This window comes from Bactrocera dorsalis, chromosome 3, assembly GCF_023373825.1.
Source record: "Bactrocera dorsalis isolate Fly_Bdor chromosome 3, ASM2337382v1, whole genome shotgun sequence".
Classification (NCBI taxonomy): domain Eukaryota; kingdom Metazoa; phylum Arthropoda; class Insecta; order Diptera; family Tephritidae; genus Bactrocera; species Bactrocera dorsalis.
This window is the reverse complement of record NC_064305.1, coordinates 28,950,039-28,957,551: the sequence shown is the minus strand read 5'-3', so window position 1 is coordinate 28,957,551 and position 7,513 is coordinate 28,950,039. Positions and strand designations below refer to the sequence as shown.

Here is a 7,513-nt window from a genome sequence, read left to right as displayed (position 1 = left end):
TTTTGTTTGGTCCGAGCTGTTGGTGAAAAATCATACTAAAGGGTGATTTTTTAAGAGCTTGATAACTTTTTTTAAAAAAAAACGCATAAAATTTGCAAAATCTCATCGGTTCTTTATTTGAAACGTTAGATTGGTTCATGACATTTACTTTTTGAAGATAATTTCATTTAAATGTTGACCGCGGCTGCGTCTTAGGTGGTCCATTCGGAAAGTCCAATTTTGGGCAACTTTTTCGAGCATTTCGGCCGGAATAGCCCGAATTTCTTCGGAAATGTTGTCTTCCAAAGCTGGAATAGTTGCTGGCTTATTTCTGTAGACTTTAGACTTGACGTAGCCCCACAAAAAATAGTCTAAAGGCGTTAAATCGCATGATCTTGGTGGCCAACTTACGGGTCCATTTCTTGAGATGAATTGTTGTCCGAAGTTTTCCCTCAAAATGGCCATAGAATCGCGAGCTGTGTGGCATGTAGCGCCATCTTGTTGAAACCACATGTCAACCAAGTTCAGTTCTTCCATTTTTGGCAACAAAAAGTTTGTTAGCATCGAACGATAGCGATCGCCATTCACCGTAACGTTGCGTCCAACAGCATCTTTGAAAAAATACGGTCCAATGATTCCACCAGCGTACAAACCACACCAAACAGTGCATTTTTCGGGATGCATGTGCAGCTCTTGAACGGCTTCTGGTTGCTCTTCACCCCAAATGCGGCAATTTTGCTTATTTACGTAGCCATTCAACCAGAAATGAGCCTCATCGCTGAACAAAATTTGTCGATAAAAAATTTTCGAACCGAACACTGATTTTGGTAATAAAATTCAATGATTTGCAAGCGTTGCTCGTTAGTAAGTCTATTCATGATGAAATGTCAAAGCATACTGAGCATCTTTCTCTTTGACACCATGTCTGAAATCCCACGTGATCTGTCAAATACTAATGCATGAAAATCCTAACCTCAAAAAAATCACCCGTTAGAACTGTAGTAAAGTTTTTCAAGGCATTGCTTGTGTGAGTGAGGCTTTGTATATGCCATATGTATATGAGATGTAAGAGTATATGTTTATATGACGTACTAACTATGAACAGTGACTAAAAGAGATTCAAACGTCCGCAGTTAGCAGCCATTGTACCTAGTGCCAGTATTTTCTGTGTGTGTGTATGTGTGCGTCACGGAGCTATAGGTTGTTATGCTAAAGCTCCGGAAATACATACGCATATCAGTTTGCAGCTGTAGAGTCACACCAAGTAGCTGCTATAAATATGTCAGTAATCCAAGTAAACTACAAGCACACCTCAACGCGTTTACTGTCATACTTTTACAGGAGTACATATACATATATATGCTCTCACAATAATACTGTGGAACAGTATGCGCAAGGATTGAATATTTATATGCTTGTAAGGCCTTGTAGGCAGATTATCAACGCACACTGATTTAAATACATGTAAAATACATATGACTTATAACTTATAGGGCTCATTATACCTTCACACACCAACATAATGTTTCATTTTACTACATATGTGTAGAACTGTGTTGGTAAATATGTACGAGCTATGCGTGCCACAATGATGTTGCAACGTATTTAAACGACATTAAGCTGCCGGCGAACACATTAATCTATTGAATAAAGTTTTCGGTGGTGGCAGCATTGGAAACAGCTTGAAAAGGTGTTCCCCACAGACGGAGAGAATAAGGTGAAATAACGATTCGTTGGAACACATTCCCACATCCCCAACACAAGCAAATAATTTTTAAAATTCTTGTATATGTATGTGTATGCGGGTTGCTTAAAATACGCACATAAATGAATTTGTGTAGCATACACACTGGCGCTTGCCAACTTAAATTGACTGCATAATTAAATTTACCAGTTATGAAAATCACAACGCGTCGATCTTAAGTTGCGCGAAAATTATTATTTAATGTTATTGACACTAACAAGACCCATTTTCAGTTTTGAAATGATTTTTTCGGTTAACAAAGTATTAAAAACAATAGAAGTAGTCGGTGGATTTATCAGCTGTGAGTTTAGCCAGATAAGTTTTGAAGGGAAAATTTTTAAACTATTTAATTTGTGTTCTTAGTTTCACTGTAAACTTATTACGCTCAGTTTTGAGAGCAGATGACCTAGTTTGCTGCCATCTACATCAAAGCTTGCGATTTTTATGGATACTATCTAAGATGTGTTTTGGGTATTTGGTACCACTTAGACTTACGCGGGTATTCGGGGTACTCTTCCAAGCAGTGTTTTGAATTAATTTTGTAAAATCTTCAACCTCACAGTCCATCTCAATACCAGTCGATATACATATCGTACATATCAATGTTTATTTTTATACCCTAAACAGGGTATATAAGCCATGAAGTTTGTAACATCCAGAAGGAAATGTCGTAGACCCACTAAAACATGTACTATATGTATATAAATAATCAGCATAATGAGCTTAGTTGATATATTCACGAAATAGTTCCACCAATTTTGAGATATTGCTTTGAAATTATTTCGATCTTAGATTATACAAACTGAACGATCAAAGTTAAGTTCATACAGGAAAAACTTTTTTAATTGACAAGATATCGTCACGGAATATTGCAATAATTCCCTTGAGAGTAGTTCTAAAATAGATGGAAAAAGGTTTTGATTGGATCAATACATCATATAGCTGCCATACAAATTGCTTTTGTAAAGAAAGCTCTTTGTTTGAGAAGATATCTTCACAAAATTCCTAGTATGGAAAACTTTTTATGACATAAATTATTTTCACGAAATTTTGCATACATTGTTGTCCAAATACTTCGAAAAATTGTTCAGACATAAGCACTTTAGCATGTAGCTACCTTACGAACCGATAGAAAACTTTTTATTTCTAAAGGGTGTAATAGATTCGGTACAACCGAAGTTAACGTATTTTGTGTTTTATTCGTTTTTTTATTTATGTGTGTTTTGTATATGTATTTACTTATTATATACACTTGTTTGCTATGTACCGTGCTTTCTCTTCACCCATGTTCCTGATTAGTGTGAACACCCACCTTCGTTTTTCTGCCACATCCCAGCGCCTCTGCCTATCAAATAGGCTTTTCTGTCTCTCTGCCGCTTTGCTATTGTAAGTCGTTCTTCATTGCCTCTGGATTTCTCATACACTCTTTTGAGTTCCAGTGCCATTATGTCAGGCGCAGGATATCCGCTGTTACCCTAGATGCCTAATGCGAGACCGTGCGGAATCTACTAATCACCCTTATTGCATTCAGCCGCGTCACAGATCTTGCTTTATTAGCGTACGCTTTACTTTGTATTGCTGGTCCCCATATAGGCGCCGCGTACATTAGCACTGACTGACTGGCTTTAGCCAAGAGTGCTCGTTTGTCCTGGCTTGGTCCTCCAATATTAGCCATTATTCTCGCTAAGACCACTCTTATTCGAGCCGCTTTTACAAATGCATTCTCAATGTGGGTGTTCAAAGCGCGGAGAGTGTCACTCCAAATGCAAAGTACTCGCGTGAAAATTTGTTGCCAACGTAACGGTAAGTAAGCGCACAGAGTCTCCTTTAGCGGATGTTATGTTTTCTTTTTTTATTTTTTGAAAATTTTAAATAAAATGTTTGCTCATGTGCAAACACGCAGATACAGTTTATCTAAATATGGACATATATGTATGTACGATTGTATGTGTGCAGTTAAGATTGTGTGCCACATTGCTTGCAAACGCAGTGCAGCAACTGAAGTGCTAATATCTGTAGTTGCTGCCATTACATTCATTTCAGCGTTTCCAGCGATAATCATTTGCCATGGTGCTAGCTCTCTTTCTCTCTCCGGCTGTTATAAGTTGTGCGACAACTCAGTTAATTTAACGCGTGAAGCTACTCGTTGACACCTATTAACTGAGTTTCGAGTGTGTGTGTATGCGCATCTACCCTGCAGTAAAATTGAGAACCGGTTAAAAAAAATACAGTTCTGAGTCAATCACTTGGCATGTATTTTAAACCATGCTGTTTTAGAATGCAGCAAAAGACAGTTTAATGTATCAAGCCTAACGTAAAATATCGATAATCACCTATCGTTAGCTATTGTAACCCATCTTCGTATTTCAATTTCAAAAGTGCGTTGCTAAAAGTTATTCAATTCAAAAAGGCGTAAACTTAATATATATGTAGATACAGATATACAATTGTAAGTGAAAGTTTTAAGAAATTGTTGTTGACGAATGAAAATGATGAAAAATAAGATACAAATTTTAGGAAAAAACATTAAGGTTGCAACATGTTGTATAGTTTGTGATGCCCCGGTTAAAGCTTTTATTTGTGTTATTCCAGGTGTTAAAATGATTAGCCTAGTAGCCATAGATTGTATGAATGATATTAAATACAATTTATACAATATAACCCTAACATATCTACATAGTTGTTTTTTTTTCAGAAAAGCAATTTAACAAAATAAAGCCATAATGGAAGCTTTAGCTGAGCAAAAAGTATTGCAGCAGAAATTAATTCGCTAACAGTCAGTGGGTGGCCAAATAGCCGACTTTTTCCCGCTGCAAAAAGAGGAAGGGCTTTGGAGGATCAAATTGTACAGAAAACAGCGAAATTTTTGAAAGTATAATAAATATTAACAAAACCCAAACATTTATCACATTCCTGTAATTTTTTAACAGGTTTCTACTATAAAAAGATTAATTCAACAAAATGTTACACGCAACTTAAGAAAAATCCGGAGCGATGGTATTGTTAAAGTTCTATGAAAAGTTTTATGCTGCACTACTAAGTAAGTAATATTTACAAGTTTTAAATCAACTGAATCTGCATATTTAACTAATATATTCTTTTCATAGAATATATAGATTCAATTTCACCAACGCCAAATTTAATTGTTGCGGAGGATCACAACCGGAAGGCTATAAGGATGCAAAAAAACAGAAATTTCAAAATGTCGCCTTCAAAAACTTCATAATTTACATTTCATTTTAATGCCTAATACTTGCATTTAACTTTATTTAATTTAAGTAATGTAAAACTTTTTCATACAAAACCTATTTCAACACAAAATAAATAAATTCTAAAATGAATTCAAAATTTATCGTTATGGCACAGTTTTAATGCAACTAGTTTTTTATGAAGATTATTTTAGTTTTTAGCTGACTAGTTTGGGGCTATCTTAAAAATACATACCGTAGAACCAATCTAATGGAACTACCTCACAACTATCCACTATGAAATCGGTGAAAGTCGAATTGCAAAGTAATGCACTGCACGATAATTGCCACCGCCAACGACATCTCCGTATTAAAGTGGACAGTTGAAAACATTGCCTAGGTATTAAGCTAGAACTAGTACTATCATTAAAATAGCTGGTTCTTTCAACAAAACAGCGAGACAAGACACTGATATGCCCCATAGCATCATTAATGGTCACAAATCAAAAGTTTATGGCAAGAGCGAAAAAAGTGTGCCAAGTTAGGTCGATTTCGAAAGTTTTCTTCCGCTACAGAGGCGACGTACATCATGAGTCCTTGCCAAAGGGTCGTATGGTCAATCCTTCAACAATCCTTCAGAAACGCTCGGAATTGTGGAAGAACAAATGCTGGCGTTTGTATCATGATACCGCCTCTGCTCACGCATCGGTTTTTGGCCACGAATATTTGGCTAAAAATAGAACAATAAACCTAAAATAGAACACCGTATTTCCCCGACCAGGCCCCTTTTAACTTTTTTTCGCTTCCAAAAGTTTCCATGAAATGACGATGGTACACTACGATTGAAGAAATAAAAACTGCTTCAAAAGAAGAGCTAAGCGTGAACATAAATATGTAATTTTTTAACACGCTGGCAAAAATGCAATATACAATGGACGTTTCAAAGTAAAGAGGAAAAGAGGAAAAAAACAGAACAAATGGCAAAATCAATTTATATTATTCAAAATAGACTCCTTTCAGCTTTTTCCACGGTCCAAAAGCATGTTGAACGAGTGTTTTAGGTCGTTGGCGGGTATGGCCGCCGGTATGCCGGTGCAAGCCTTTGAATTGCCTCTACGTCTGCATAACGCTTTTCTTTCATGGGCAAATGCATTTTTCCGAAAAGGAAGAAGTCACACGGTACAATATCAGGTTAAAATGTGATTTTTGGTCAAATAATCGTCCATCGAATGTTGGATTCTGAGCAATTGTTGGTCGTCAATCGATTTGTGCTGAGCAAACCGTGCACGCACCTTTCGTAAACCCAAATGTTCAGTCAAAATGCGATAAATCGATGTTTAAGAGATGTTCAATTCTATTTTCATGAATTTCAATGATAATTTCGGCTGATTTTTGATGAATTTACGCACAGTCACGATGGAATTTCAGGTGATCCTGGATTTTGATTGGCCCACATGTTGATCGTCATTTATATTCTTACGACCAATTTGAAAACGATAAAACCACTCGTGCACTCTGCTACGGGATAGGCAGTCATCGCTATAAACTTATTTCATCAAATGAAACTTTTCGACAAAAGTTGTATCAATTTTAAAACAAAAATTTAATGTTGGCTCTTATTTCGAAGCTAATTTTCGCATCGATAACACAAACATACTTTTTAAAACGGCTTATCAGCTATAATTTGGATTTACTATTGAAGAGAGGAATAAAAGATGGATGCCAAAAAAACACTGACAATTTTCACAAATTGACGAAACGAGTTGTTTATTTTTAACAGCTGTTTCCCAGAAAACTAGTTTTCGCACGTTAGCTCCCTTTTCGTAGACCAGGTCACATATTGATCATAAATAAAGAAGGTGCAGACTTCTAATATCTCAGAACAAAGCTTCCTTGAATCAGTTACGAAAAATTAAAGGAAGAAGTAGGTTCGCAGATGAGCGAGGTTATACCGGATGCCTTTATTTTATCGGGAAAATAAAAGCTGAAAACTTCTGACACATCACTCGAGAGCTTCTTTCTGCTTATAGAGCTTTAGGATACAGTATTCAAGCCAACTTGAAACTTATTACCCTCACAAAACATTTTACAAATATAAAACTGTTAATGATTTTTAACCCTTTTTTAATTATTCCCAATTTATATATTCTGAATGTTATTTTTTGCATGGCTTTAACTTGAAGAAAAATAAGGTTTTTCCCAATTAGATTCATAGTCTGCGACTGCTTTGATTTTCTGTTAATTAAAATATTCTTAAAACATTCCAAAAAATGTTCCCCGAAATTATTTGCAAATTAAAAATCATTATTTTCCGTCTACTAAATCACAAAGTTGTTCATGTTGCAATATAATTTGTGCTCATAATTACTATTCACAGTAAAAATGTTCCCACTTTATTATTTATATTATATTTCTGTCGTCTAAGTCAAAAACACAACTAATTGATTTTGAAATAAAATTTATGCTAAGCTTTACTGATCCCGAAAACTGATCCCATTGCATTGTTGATATTTCTGTATATTAAGCAAAAAGCACAAGTAATTGAATTTCCGATAAAGTTTGTGCTCAGTTTTATTATTCTCATTTCATTATTGGTATTTGT

At 35.5% G+C, this 7,513-nt stretch overlaps 1 long non-coding RNA gene across 1 annotated transcript; it reads left to right on the top strand.

The window, feature by feature from the left end:
• The first annotated feature begins 2,454 nt into the window (after positions 1 to 2,454).
• LOC125777275 (uncharacterized) lies at positions 2,455 to 5,059 on the top strand. The gene is made up of 3 exons (XR_007422222.1): positions 2,455 to 4,595; positions 4,654 to 4,763; positions 4,831 to 5,059. It is a non-coding gene; the product is annotated as an uncharacterized LOC125777275 (long non-coding RNA).
• Positions 5,060 to 7,513: the final 2,454 nt, after the last annotated feature.